The following is a 15435-nucleotide window of genomic DNA, read 5'->3' as shown; positions in this document are numbered from 1 at the left end:
CCTTCCAGTACTTATCAGCTGCTGTATGCTCCACAGGAAGTTGTATAATTCCTTTCTTTTCTGTCTGACCACAGTGCTCTCTGCTGACACCTCTGTCCATGTCAGGAACTCTCCAGAGCAGGAGAGGTTTGCTATGAGGATTTTCTCCTTCTCTGGACAGTTCCTGACATGGACAGCAGAGGTGTCAGCAGAGAGCACTGTGGTCAGACAGAAAGAACTACACAACTTCTTGTGGAGCATACAGCAGCTGCTAAGTACTGGAAGGAATAAGATTTTTAAATAGAAGTAATATACAAATCTGTTTAACTTTCTGGCACCAGTTGATTTGAATAAATTTGTTTTTCCCCGAAGTAAAGGGAAACAGAAAGGCAACAAGGGTTGCATAGTCATAGGTTGGTATCAGGAACATGACAAGTCTTCTTTTCTTTCCTGGACTTCACGGGTCTTAATCCTATAAAGCTCGTTTGAAACAGGGTAGAACACGCTGTTCAGAGCATGTCAGTACCTCAATTTAACTGTGAGGAGATATCTGTCTACGTGGGCTAATACTCCTGCAGAACGATATCATCACCCAGTGGTTTGATGATTTGCTGTAGTTCTGAAAGCCAAAGGAAGTTTAGGGTCCGTTCACACGTACGCAGATTTGATGCCCAGGATTTTCTGCTGCAGATTTCAATGTAAACGAAATGACTGAGCGCAGCTTCTAATCGGCAGTTACAAATCCTGCGCATCAAATCTGCGCAGGATCCGGTATGTGTGAACATACCCTTAATGTGCTATCAGTTGGGTAACTTGTTATTCAGGGCATTTTACAAGTTGGAGGTATTCCTTCTTGTAGATTTTCTGCTCATGTGCAGATGCTCCATGTTGAAGAGACTTCTTCTTTGTGGTAGTATAATGTGACTAGAGATGAGCGAACTTACATTAAATTCGATTCGTCACGAACTTCTCGGCTCGGCAGTTGATGGCTTATCCTGCCTAAATTAGTTCAGCTTTCAGGTGCTCCGGTGAGCTGGAAAAGGTGGATACAGTCCTAGGAGACTCTTTCCTAGGACTGTATCCACCTTTTCCAGCCCACCGGAGCACCTGAAAGCTGAACACATTTATGCAGGAAAAGTCATCAACTGCCGAGCCGAGAAGTTTGTGACGAATCGAATTTACAGTAAGTTCGCTCATCTCTAAATCTGACCAGCTCCCCAGAATTCAGATTTTCATTGTTGATTGAAAATATCTTCTTCTGGCTTAAAGGGGTACTCCACTGGCCAGCGTTCAGAAGTAAATGTTCCACACGCTGTTTTCGTGCTGACATCATGACCACGCCCCCTCAATGCAAGTCAATGGGAGGGGGTGTGACGGCCGTCACACCCCCTCCCATAGACTTGCATTGAGGGGGCATGGCCGTGGGCGTGGCCGACCCCTGCAGCATGAAAACAGCATTCGTAAAATTTACTTCTGGACGCTGACCAATGGAGTACCTTTAATAGCATAATAGCAGCATCCGACACAGAACCATGGTCAAAATAATGTTCTTTCGTAATTTGACAACATATTTTATCAGGCCTTTTCTGTTTTTTTTATTTAACTTTATTATTTCATTTAAAAATTTTATATATTCACAAAATGTAAAATGTATTATTCATTTTTTGTGCTTCTTTTATTTCTATCCGTCTGAGGCTTCTCGTGTTTGTGACCTCTTCCTTACGTTTGTCCCATTTCTTCAAATAATTTCTAAAGTGTTCCCTTACAATTAGTCAGGTGGCCTCCCAGTAGGTAGGTAGTCCTCCCAGTCAGGATGTAGGTTGAACCCTGAAGCTGTCTACACCTACATTTGGAGCTTGCGGACCTGGGGATCCGGTTTTGTTATGTTGAGGCCTTGTGCTAGATAGTGATGAGCAGCAGGGGCCATATCATATCGACTTTGCGATATTTCGCGAATATATGGATGAATATTTGTCCTATGTTCGCGAAATTCGCATATTCGCTATGTTCGTTCATTTTTTTTTTATGTGAAAATTTGTAATGAAATTCGCATAGTGCGCATGTGCAATTATATCTTTCACCTAAAAGAAGGGAGGGATCCGTGTCCAGTCTGGAAGTGCCGATATTCGCATAAAAAATTGGCATAAAAATAAAAAAAAATTATATTCGTCATTACGAATCTCTATCACTATATTCTAAATATTCGCGAAATCGCAAAGTGCCGATATTCGCGCTCTACACTAGTGCTAGAATGAGAAAAAAAAGTTTTCCCCATCAATCTGCATTTAGTCCACCATGATGAGAGTGTAAAAGGATTGGAAGGGTTCAAAAATATTTCTGCTGCACTAAAATGCCCAAATAACCTCCATAAAGCTCAAATGAAAAAAAGTTTTGGACAACCAGGGCTCTTCCTAGTCCTGGCCACCCCACCAAACTAAGGCTGGGTTCACATCACGTTTTAGGCAATACGAGGCCGCATACGGCTGGCGGGAGCTAAAACCGGGCGCTCCCGTATCCCTGCCGTATATGGCCCGTATGTAATGTATTTCAATGAGCCGAGTGAAACGCTGACTCCGGTCGGGTAATTTTTGCCCCGTATGTGGTTTTCCCACCGGACCTAAAGCCGTGGTAGACTCCCGTATGCGGTCCTGTATTGCCTAAAACGTGATGTGAACCCAGCCTATTAGAGCTGGCCAATAACCCAATAATAACTCTGACTGAGCTCCAAAGACCTTTTGTGAAAATGGAAGAAAAATTCCAGAAAGTGAACCAGCGCTGTAGAACTCCACCAGTATGGACTTTATGGCCAGAAATGAGCCTCTCCTTAGTAAAAGACACATAGAAGTCTACCTAGAATTTGCAAAAAATCACCTAAAGGACTTTCCGACTGGGAGAAAGAAAATTCTCTGGTCTGATGGAACCAAGACAAAACTTTTTGGCCTTAGTTCTAAGTAGGGTTGCCACCGTTCTTGCTAAAAAAAAAAAAATACTGGCCATGCTAATTTACATAATTATATATGCGTGACATCACAGGATACACATATGCGGGGGAAATTTTGTCCTATTCTGACCCCTAGAACTTTTTTTATTTCTCCTCATAAGGGCCTGTATGAGGGCAAATTTTTTGCGCCCCGATCTGTAGTTTTTAACAGTTCCATTTTTGTTTTAATGTGACTTTTTGATCACTTTTTTTTTTTAAATAAAGGGGTTATCCAGGAAAAAAACTTTTTTTTATATATATCAACTGGCTCCAGAAAGTTAAACAGATTTGTAAATGACTTCTATTAAAAAATCTTAATCCTTTCAGTACTTATCAGATGCTGTATACTACAGAGGAAGTTATTTTCTTTTCTGTCTGACCACAGTGCTCTCTGCTGACACCTATGTCCATTTTAGGAACTGTCCAGAGTAGGAGCAAATCCCCATAGCAAACCTCTTTTGCTCTGACAGTTCGTAAAATGGACAGAGGTGTCAGCAGAGAGCACTGTGGTCAGACAGAAAGGAAATTCAAAAGAGAAAAGAACTTCCTGTGGAGTATATAGCAGTTACTGGAAGGATTACGATTTTTTTTAATAGAAGTAATTTACAAATCTGTTAAACTTTCCGGCACCATTTGAAAAAAAAAAAAAATAATAATGTTTTCCAGGGAAGTACCCGTTTAAAGGCTACATTGACCGTTTCATACGTGGGTCAGTCCCAAAGAGTTCTGAATGGGGCAGTAATGGTGCTCACTGATCAATAATCCTGCAAAAGGTAATCTTAAGTGGTTATTGAAGCAAAAACTCTCCATTTCGGCACCGAGCAAAAAATGGGGGCCCATAAGGGGCCATTTTTAATTGTAACACCCAACTGTTTATATACTCATGACTGTAACACAATGTATTATGAACTTGTCTAGTTGTGAGTCTTTCTGACAAGTCTCTTTCTGCTCTGATGAATCGCGTCCAATACATTTTAATGGTACAGTAAATGAGAGCCATAGAACCATTTACATCTCACTTGTTGCTACCTAAGTACTATGTAATAGACATTTCAGAAGTTTGAATGAATTATCAGCGCACTGTAAGATTTATAGGAAAAATCCAAGGATTCAAGAGATTGTTCTAAACAGATCCGTCACCCTGACATCCGCGCAACAAACAGCGGCAGATCCAGCATGGGGAGATAAATCATAAATACATATATCTTGAGAGGCTCTCGCGTGATTGTCAGCGACTGATGGAACCCCCAGCTCCAAGCTTCACATTAAATTATGCAAAATAAAAAACAAACCTCATAATGCTTCATCAAAGATGCATAAAACTGTCAGGACCAAATAAATCATCCCAATTAACTCGCTTTAGATAGGGATTGCATTTATTAATTTAATCAACAGCGGGTTCATCTGAAGACTCCTAGGTGATGAATTGCAAGATTAAGTAGACTTTAAGGCGGCTTAACCCCATTTATGCTGGTATTGTGGAAGAAACGGAATAGCATGACAAAGGAGGTAAATACCTAGTGTGATCACCATATTAACAAGAAGTGTTATCATAGTCACCTGAGCAGGATCCATCAGGTGTATAGTTAAACTTTTTATATAATGTAGAAAATAACATATATTTGTCATATACATTGGTTAAAAAATTTGTATATTTTTGTCTCTGCAGCTATTGCCTGTGTGTCTCTGTAAGGAGACCAAATACAGGAAGTGTGGATGGACAAGCAGGGCTCTGTACACTGAGGACAAGCAGGGCTCTGTACACTGAGGACAAGCAGGGCTCTATACACTGAGGACAAGCAGGGCTCTGTACACTGAGGACAAGCAGGGCTCTATACACTGAGGACAAGCAGGGCTCTGTACACTGAGGACAAGCAGGGCTCTATACACTGAGGACAAACAGGGCTCTGTACACTGAGGACAAGCAGGGCACTGTAGACTGTGGACAAGCAGGGCTCCATACACTGAGGACAAACAGGGCTCTGTACACTGAGGACAAGCAGGGCTCTGTACACTGAGGACAAGCAGGGCTCTGTACACTGAGGACAAGCAGGGCTCTATACACTGAGGACAAGCAGGGCTCTGTACACTGAGTACAAGCAGGGCTCTATACACTGAGGACAAACAGGGCTCTGTACACTGAGGATAAGCAGGGCTCTGTACACTGAGGACAAGCGGGGCTCTGTACACTGAGAATAAGCGGGGCTCCGTACGCTGAGGACAAGTAGGGCTCTGTACACTGAGGACAAGCAGGGCTTTGTGCACTGAGGACAAAAAGAGCTCTGTACACTGAGGTCAAGCAGGGCTCTGTGCACTGAGGACAAGCAGGGCACTGTACACTGAGGACAAGCATGGCTCTGTGCACTGAGGACAGGCAGGGCTTTGTACACTGAGGACAAGCAGGGCTCTGTGCACTGAGGACAAGCAGGGCTCTGTACACTGAGGACAGGCAGGGCTTTGTACACTGAGGACAAGCAGGGCTCTGTACACTGAGGATAAGCAGGGCTCTGTACACTGAGGACAAGCAGGGCTCTGTACACTGAGGACAAGCAGGGCTCTGTACGCTGAGGACAAGCAGGGCTCTGTATACTGAGGACAAGCAGGGCTCTGTGCACTGAGGACAATCAGGGCTCTGTACACTGAAGACAAGCAGGGCTCTGTACACTGAGGCTGGCTCAGCTCACACATCAGGATGATTGACAAGTCAGGAGCCTGCACAGAGCCCTGCTTGTCCCGCCCACACTTGGACTCCTCACAGAGACACACAGGCAATAGCTGCAGGGACAGCATTTTTTTCACCCCAAAATACATACATTTTCTGTATATTATATGTATATTACATATAATGATATTATCTACATTATATAAAAAGTTTTTGCTAACGACAGGTACACTTTAAAGCAAAGTTGCATACATTAGGAAACTGCATTATAGATGATGTCCACAATGCACTGCTCTCTGGCTTTAGGACATGACCAAAATTTGGAGTGAAGCTGTAGACATAAAAAAAAAAACACATAAATCAAAAGCTAAGGGTTCACAAACTACTTAACATTTTGCGTGTTTACTACTGGAATAGGAATACAAAAAGTTACGGTAACTGAAGTCTCCAGATACGAAAGTTCTTTGTTTGTTATAGACTCTTTGCCCTTATGTGCCGTCTAGATCCACCTTCGGTACACAGTGGCCTAGCTGAATAATATCGCTAGGATGTGTGTTTCATATTGGAGGCAATAAATAAGACAAGCAGCCAAAGCCACTCGGCTCTGTTTATGGCTATGCATACATGGGAAATTTATGGCCCTTGATAAAGTTTGTTGTGTCAAATGGTGATGGTGCAAAAAATAATAGTTACCTGATGTTGATTTAAAATGTTTGTGTTCAGTATAACCCTACTAAAGCTGAACATACATGGTAGATAGTGTTAAGGCAAATGCTTGTTCAGCCGACAGAGAGCAGGTGTAGGGCCCATACAAAAAAATATGGAGAAAAACTGTTCCAGACGGAGGGAGTGCCCCCTCGTCCTTTGGGGGGCAAAGGACGAGGGGGCACTCCCTCCGTCTGGAGAAGAAAAAGTTTAGTCTCAAGGGGCGACACGCCTTCTTTACCATGAGAACTGTGAACTTATGGAACAGTCTACCTCAGGAACTGGTCACAGCAGGAAAAATTAACAGCTTTAAAACAGGATTAGATACATTCCTGGAACAAAATAACATTAATGCTTATGAAGAAATATAAAATCCCATCCATTCCCCAATATCGCGCCACACCCCTACCCCTTAATTCCCTGGTTGAACTTGATGGGCATATGTCTTTTTTCGACCGTACTAACTATGTAACTATGTAACTTCTGCTAGACACCTCTGCCAGTGGCTTATAAGTATGGGGCTCCCGTCCTCCTGTGCCATCTTTTTCCTGTTTCTGGTGGTCAACTCGTCACACTACTGCTAAAGAAGCACGAAGAAGGCCGCACTGGACAACTGAACTGAAAAAAAAAACAAAAAACTTTAAAGCTTAGCTTTTAATATTATTCCTCTTAAATTTCTAAAAACACGTAGCAAAACGACAACATAAATTAAAGGGGTACTCCGCTGAAAAACTTTTTGTTTTATTGTAGCGGGATTCTTCAAATAAAACGATGGTCTAAAGTTATAATGCCTGTTAATCTGTTAGATCCCACCCCTAAACTTTTACCCATATTTTCTGGTAGTAAGTATGCGGCTAAAAAGAGAATATTTCTATGCCTACCCCATGAGTGAACTGAGGAGTACATTTTATAACTAAGCAGTTATACTAACCTGATCAGCTTTTATGAGGAGGTGAGCTCCAGACTGGACCAGGGCAATCGCTGGATGTTGTATATCTAAATTTTTCCAAAGCATTTCATACGGTTCCACATAAACGGTTGGTGCATAAAATGAGAAGGATGGGGCTGGGGGAGAATGTGTGTAAGTGGGTAAGTAACTGGCTCAGTGATAGGAAACAGAGGGTGGTTATTAATGGTACTTATTCTGATTGGGTGACTGTAACTAGTGGGGTACCACAGGGGGTCCTATCCTATTTAATATATTCATTAATGACCTTGTAGAGGGGTTGAATAGTAAAGTAGCAATCTTCGCAGATGATACTAAACTCTGTAAAGCGGTAAACACAATAGAGGACAGGGCACTGTTACAAATGGATCTGGATAGGTTGGAGGCTTGGGCTGGGAAGTGGCAGAGGAGGTTCAACACTGATAAATGTAAGGTAATGCACATGGGGAGGAAAAATCCGGCCTGGGATTATGTATTAAATGGGAGCACACTAGGGACGACTGACGTGGAAAATGACTTGGGAGTCTTAGTTAACAGTAAATTTAGCTGTAGTGACCAGTGTTGGACAGCTGCGGCCAAGGCAAATAATATCATGGGGTGCATCAATAGGGGCATAGATGCCCACGACAAGGAAATAATTCTACCGCTGTACAAATCACTAGTCAGACCACACATACAATACTGTGTACAGTACTGGGCACCAGTGTACAAGAAAGATATAGGGGAGCTGGAGAGGGTTCAAAGACGGGCAACCAGGGTAATACGGGGAATGCGAGGACTACAGTACCCAGAAAGATTATCAGAATTAGGGTTATTTAGTTTAGAAAAAAGAAGATTTAGGGGCGACCTAATAACTATGTATAAATATATCAGGGGACAGTACAGAGATCTCTCCCATAATCTATTTATACCCAGGACTGTATCTATAATAAGGGGGCATCCTCTACGTCTAGAGGAAAGAAGGTTTCTACACCAGCACAGACGGGGTTCTTTACTGTAAGAGCAGTGAGACTGTGGAATTCTCTTCCGGAGGAGGTGGTCATGGTGAACTCTGTAAAAGAATTTAAAAGGGATCTAGATGCATTTTTGGAGGATTATAACATCGCTGGTTATGTATATTAGAATTATAGGGACAGAACGTTGATCCAGGGATTTATTCTGCCATATTTGGAGTCGGGAAGGAATTTTTACCTCTAGTATGAGGGTTTTTTGCCTTCCTCTGGATTAACTCAGTAGGGACTCATTAGGGATATAGGTTGAACGTGATGGACTCTGGTCTTTTTTCAACCTTATGAACTATGTTACTATGTTACTTTATTGAGCTGATAGTTAATCGAATGTTCCCTGCTACGCTTACATTTACTGCTCCATAAAACAGGTATTATTGCCCATTGTTGGCACATGTATGTGGGTTGGATCCAGTAAAGGTTGGCCTGTAAACTGTGTGGGATTCCTGACCTGTACACTTTAGCGTTTTGCACCGTCACTGTTTTCGTGTGTCATGGGATTGTCTGGTGCCTTTTTATGATTTGATTGCTGGCAATTAGCTATTTTTGCGCTGTCATTTTTTACGCATTTTTTTTTTTAGCTTGTATTTAGTAAGTATTCTGCTGTGTCATACAATTCTACCCATGTTTATTTGTGGAGTGTAAAAATTCCATGACTAAGTGACAAAGGGCAGTTCATCATAACTCGATGTAGCGTTGGAGGAAATCGATAGAGGTTATTACTGTTTAAGTGCAGCTTATGTCACGTGTAAGAAAGTGTAGTTTGCCTAAAAATGTGAGAATTTTTGTAACTCTGGCTTATTGATTTGGATTGCTCCAGTCTGCTATGACAGTGACTGCTACGGTGTGCTTTTATTTTGACACAACCTTTTTGGAGAATATGTTAAGGGGGTTATCTCAAGATTAAAAGTTCTTACCTTTCCATAGGATACTTTATAACTAGCTGATCGATGAGGGTCTGACTGCTGGGACCCTCTCCAATTACAGTAATAGGAATCTCTTCTTTCCCAGGTAAAAGGAGCAGCAATGCACAAGCTCTCTGTAGGACCTCTGAAATTAGACAAAATGCTTTACTGTGGATAGGTGATAACTTTTATTTTTTAGATAATACCTTTAAAGGAGTACTCCGCTGCTAGACATCTTATCCCCTATCCAAATGATAAGGGATAAGATGTCTGATCGCGGGGGTCCCGCTGCTGGGGACCCCCGCAATCTTGCATTTGGCACCCACCTCTTTGAGCTGCACGCCACGCTGCCAGCTCACAAACTGCCGGGTGCCGAACACGGGGCCGAAGTATCGTGACGTCACGACTCCGCCTCCCTGTGAGACTTCACGCCCCGCTATGTTAGTCTATGCGGCCGGAGTATCGTGACGTCACGACTCTGCCCCCATGTGATGTCACGCCCCACCCCCGCTATGCAAGTCTATGGGAGGGGGCTTGACGGCCGTCACACCCCCTCCCATAGACTTGCATAGCAGGGGTGGGGTAGACGTCACACGGGGGCGGAGTGGTGATGTCATGATACTCCGGCCCCGTGGTCGGCACCCGGCAGTTTGTGAGCTGGCAGCGTGGCGTGCAGCTCAAAGAGGTGTGTTCCAAATGCAAGATTGCGGGGGTCCCCCGCGCTCAGACATCTTATCCCACATCCTTTCGATAGTGGATAAGATGTCTTAGGGCCGGAGTACCCCTTTAAGTCCAGGGTCAACACATCTCTCTACCAGGAGATTTTGAAACACTTTGTGCTTCCTGGAACCCCCCGCGATCTCCCGCAGCACTCGGCCTTCTAAACAACCGCCAGGTTCCTGCAGCAATGGTCGTGACGTCACCCCATGCCCCCTCCAAGCATGTCTATGGGAGGGGGCGTGTCGGCCGACACACCCCCTCCCATAGACATGAATGGAGGGGGCGTGGTGTGATGTCACGAAGGGGTGTGGCTGTGACATCATGATCACGACCGCCGGCTTCAAGCATTCTGAACAAAATGTTCAGAACACTGGAGCACCGGTGTACTTCCCTTTTGTTATCCTAATACTGCTCCTTCATCTGTGGTTTGCTTATTTCTGAATTTATTTAATTGCAAAATCTGTATTATATTTATTTCACTTATTTATAATATGATCTTCTGTTATTCTTTACACACCACTTTGAAGTACTAGCTATATCTGTGTATTGGTATTAGGGCAGGGTTGGAATTGGGGGGTCATGTCCCCTTCCCCAGTGATGTTACCAGGCTCACTTAGTAGCCGTTTTAAATGGTTTTAGATGTATGTGTCTCCCCTTTTTTGTATTCATACTCATTTTGGGTGTGCACTGTTTGCAGCTCGCTTTTTCTTGAATAGATATTGTGTTTTTTTGCTGTAAGTAGCACCCCTACCTTATTGTTGCAATACATTGGTTGAGCCCTTCCTTTCTTGTTGTAGGAACATGAAAGGAACATGGCTGCTTTCTTATCAAAACAGCGCCACATCTGTCCATAAATTGTGTCTGTTATTGAAGAGCTAATCCAGATTTCAAAAACATATTCCCTATCCACAGGATAAGTGTTTGATCATGGGGGGGGGGGGCTGACTTCTGGGACCCCCGGCAATCTCCAGAATGAGATTGCTGAGTGCTCTGGTCCCCATCTTCAATATATACTAGTCTCCACAGCGATGGCTCGCTCAGCCAATCACTGACTGAAGCAGGACACCGCTGTGGCTGATGATTGACTAAGGGTCCCGTCACTGTCTCGGAAGGTGGGTGACAGAGCGCTCAGTGGGAAGAGTCGGACCCCATTCTGGAAATCACTGGGTCCCAATGGTCGGACCCCCCCTGAAATCACACACTTATCCCCTCTTCTGTGGATAGGGGTTAAATTTTTTTTTTAAACTGGAATGTCACTGAGTTGCAATACCATACACAACCTGTGGACAGGTGTGGCACTGTTTTTGGAAGAAAGTGGCCTTGTTTATCTTATCCTGTAAAATACTAACTACAGATGTGGTTAGTATTTTATCAACTTTAGTTTTCTTCTATTTGTTCAAACAGCCAGTCTAAGGGTCAGCATTGCCTTTTACCAGGAAAAAGAGGGGAATAAACAAGTACCAGGCACTACTAGTGCTGCAGGGTTAAAAAGATTGTACTGGTTTAAAAAAATCATGTCTGCTTTCTGCCAAAAACAACTCCACACCCGTCCATGGACTGGATATTACAGCTCAACCAAATTAATGTAAATGGAGGTAAACCTGTGGACACGTGTGGTACTGTTTTAGGAAGGAAACAGTCAAGTTTTTTTAAATCCTGATCAAACCCTTTGGTCATGACCATTGTTGGTGTACAATTTCATCAAACAATGCATCCAAAGGTTGTGTATATGGACTTGTAGCTGTGAGAAACACACATGGACTGTAGCAAGTCACAATCCTGACATTGCCATATAGATGAGAAGCTCAATTAACATACCCTCCTGTATGCTTCTAGACCTGTTCTTTGATTAACTTTTTGGCCCAACATATGCCCAGACAGGTTAACATCTTAGCATCTTGCTATACTAACCCAGGTTTGTTAATTGTGCAGAATTTGATATGTAAGGAAATATGGGACTGACTAAATGGCAAAGTAAGAATTGGAGTCTGGGCCTTTGCACTTCTTTGCTACCATGGCAGAGAAGCATAGGTACATCCATACCCAATAAGCTGTCCTCATCCTCAGTTTTTGATGAACTTTATGTAACATTGGCTGAGAGTGCTCAGCAGGTATATTAGGTGTGCAATAGGGACACGTTCCAGACTCAAAGTTGTATAAAGGCCATGTTCACACATCGGAATCTCCGCACGGAAAATCTCCATGTGGACATTCCGGAAACAGCGGGCGCCTGCACAGTCATGCGCCCTCTCGTAGATGGCAATGCATTCTGTGCCGAGTCTGCAGAAAGAAAGAATACATTCATTCTTTGTAATGTTCGTTTATCTGTATTTTGGATTTTCTGCTTTGGGTCCTGTTTAGACATTGTTTGTGTCTGAAGAGTTTCTGTGTTAATTCTCCCTGGGATGGGAAGAGTTAACCTTCCTGAATTCAGCACTGGGAGGATATACTGTATAAGGCCTCTTCAGGTGCTGCTCAGGGCTGGGTATTAGACCTGTACTCTGACAATGTTGGCATAATGTTCACTATGTCTGTCTGTGCACATATCCTGAGTTTTCACCATGGTTATCTGTCCTGTTTGATATATAGATGTTAGCCTGCTTTGTTTAGTAGTCAGGTTTTAGTAATTCTTGTATTGTTTGTTCTGCATTTGCATTGTGTTGCCTTAGTCTGTGTCCATACTGTGCGTTTTGTCAGTCCTGTTTTGACCTTGTTTGATCCTTGATCTCCTAGGATAGAATTCTGTTCTGAGCCTTGTTCTAATCTGTCTGTCTAGGAGTGAGTTAGACTTGTGGCTGTACCCGTGTTTGCTTGTATTTAGGATTTTTGTTTTCTCCTCGTCTAGTATCCTGTTCACACAGTATTGTTGTCCCTCCATGATTGGAGTAGGGTGTCCTGTGTGTTCCTTGTTTGTTCCTTGAGTCCAGTGTGAACAGTGCTCTTGATTTCCTGACCTGTTTTCTTTTCTGGCATTAAGTTAACCTGTTCATCCCCTGCATCTCCTGGTTTTGTCTGCTGTATACTTATCCTCATATCTAGTCTTGTTCATATTATCATATCTGCCGTTAATCTTGATCCCAGTTTCTTAACTGTATGTTAGTATGCTATATCCTGCCTTGTTGGTATTTATACACTGCCCAAAAAATAAAGGAAACACTTAAACAACACAATGTAACTCCAAGTCAATGACACTTCTGTGAAATCACACTGTCCACTCAGGAAGAACACTGATTGACAATCAATTTCACATGCTGTTGTGCAAATGGAACTGACAACAGATGGAAATTATAGGCAATTAGCAAGACATCCCAAAAAAGGAGTGGTTTTGCATCAGTTCCGATGCTTCCTGGCTGATGTTTTGATCACTTTTGAATGCTGGCAGTGCTTTCCCTCTAGTGGTAGCATCAGACAGAGTCTACAACCCACACAAGTGGCTCAGGTAATGCAGCTCATCCAGGATGGCACATCAATGCGAGCTGTGGCAAGAAGACCATAGGAGGGCAACAACCCAGCAGCGGGACCACTACCTCTGCCTTTGTGCAAGGAGGAGCAGGAGGAACACTGCCACAAATGACTCCATGAGGGTGGTATGAGGGCCTGATGTCCACAGGTGGGGGTTGTGCTTACAGCCCAACAACGTGCAGAGCGTTTGGCTTATGCCAGAGAACACCAAGAATGGCAAATTCGCCACTGGTGCCCTGTGCTCTTCAAAGATGAAAGCAGGTTCACACTGAGCACATGTGACAGACGTGATGTGAGTCTGGAGATGCCGTGGAGACCATTCTGCTGCCTGCAACATCCTCCAGCATGACCCGTTTGGTGGTGGGTCAGTAATGGTGTGGGGTGGCATTTCTTTGGGTAGCCGCACAGCCCTCCATGTGCTTGCCAGAGGTAGCCTGACTGCCATTAGGTACCGAGAGGAGGTCCTCAGACCCCTTGTGAGACCACATGCTGGTGCGGTTGGCCCTGGGTTCCTCCTAATGCAATACAATGCTAGACCTCATGTGGCTGAAGTGTATCAGAAGTTCCTGCAAGAGGAAGGCATTGATGCTATGGACTGGCCCGTCCGTTCCCCAGACCTGAATCCGACTGAGCACATCTGGGACATCATGTCTAGCTCATTGCACCACAGACTGTCCAGGAGTTGGCGGATGCTTTAGTCCAGGACCTCCCTCAGGAGACCATTCACCACCTCATCAGGAGCATGCCCAGGCGTTGTAGAGAGGTCATGTGGGCACATGGAGGCCACACACACTACTGAGCCTCATTTTGACTTGTTTTACCGACTTTACATAAAAGTTGGATCAGGCTGTAGTGTAGTTTTCCACTTTGATTTTGAGTGTGATTCCATATCCAGACCTCCATGGGTTTATAAATTTGATTTCCATTGATAATTTTTGTGCGATTTTGTTGTCAGCACATTCAACTATGTAAAGACAAAAGTATTTCATACCATTAGTTCATTCATTCAGATGTAGGATGTGTTATCTTATTGTTCCCTTTATTTTTTCGAGCAGTGTATATCTGTTTGTTGGTTATTGTATTGTTGTATATCTTCCTGACATATTCCCCCGACTTTTTACAATTCTGTTTGTTCTGTTGACTTCGTTGATGCCCATGCACTTCAGCACAAGGAAGGGACCGGCACCCAGTTGTCATTCACCACTAGGGTGTCTAGGCAAGTAGGCACTACAATTAAATAGAAAATACAGCACTCCATGGTGTAATATTGTCAGTTGCCAAAATAATATTTTTTAAAGATGGTAATGGCTCACTGATGTGAGTTGTACCAACCAAGTACAACATTGTAAATAGCGTGTAAGCCATTACCCGGGACCCTGCAGCCACTCCAAGCCTTGTGTGCAGCATACAACAAACGAACCTCCGGAGAAAGGGCTGGATCACATAGGGTGCTGGGAGCCGGATAGGAGAATTGAACATTTATTACCCACAATGCAACACGTTTCGCGGTAGTACCGCTTCATCAGACATGCCTGATGAAGTGGTACTACTGCGAAACGCATTGCCTTGTGGATAATAAATGTTCAATTCTCCTATCCGGCTCCCAGCACCCTTTGTGATCCAGCCCTTTCTCTGGAGGTTCGTTTGTTGTAGGCAAGGAGAGTGGTCTTAGGGACAGGTTAGGGCTCACTACTCCATGTTCCCTGCCAAGGTCCATGACATTCTTTCTGCGGACACGGAATTCAGACTATCCTTGCCGGAAATATTGGGCACAGATATTTAAAGGGGTACTCCGCCCCTAGACATCTTATCCCCTATCCAAAGGATAGGGGATAAGATGTCAGATCGCGGGGGCCCCCCGCCACTGGGGACCCCCGGGATCTCGGCTGCAGCACCCACCTGTTGCGGCTTCCGGCAGCGCCGGAGGCTCTAATCCTAACGCCTCACGACCACTGTGACGGGAGATCGTGACGTCACGACTCCGCCCCCCGTGTGACGTCACTCCCCGCCCCCTCAATGCAAGTCTATGGGAGGGGGCGTGACGTCTGTCACGCCCCCTCCCATAAACT

Source organism: Hyla sarda, chromosome 9 (genome assembly GCF_029499605.1).
Source record: "Hyla sarda isolate aHylSar1 chromosome 9, aHylSar1.hap1, whole genome shotgun sequence".
Lineage (NCBI taxonomy): Eukaryota > Metazoa > Chordata > Amphibia > Anura > Hylidae > Hyla > Hyla sarda.
This window is presented reverse-complemented; position numbering follows the sequence as displayed.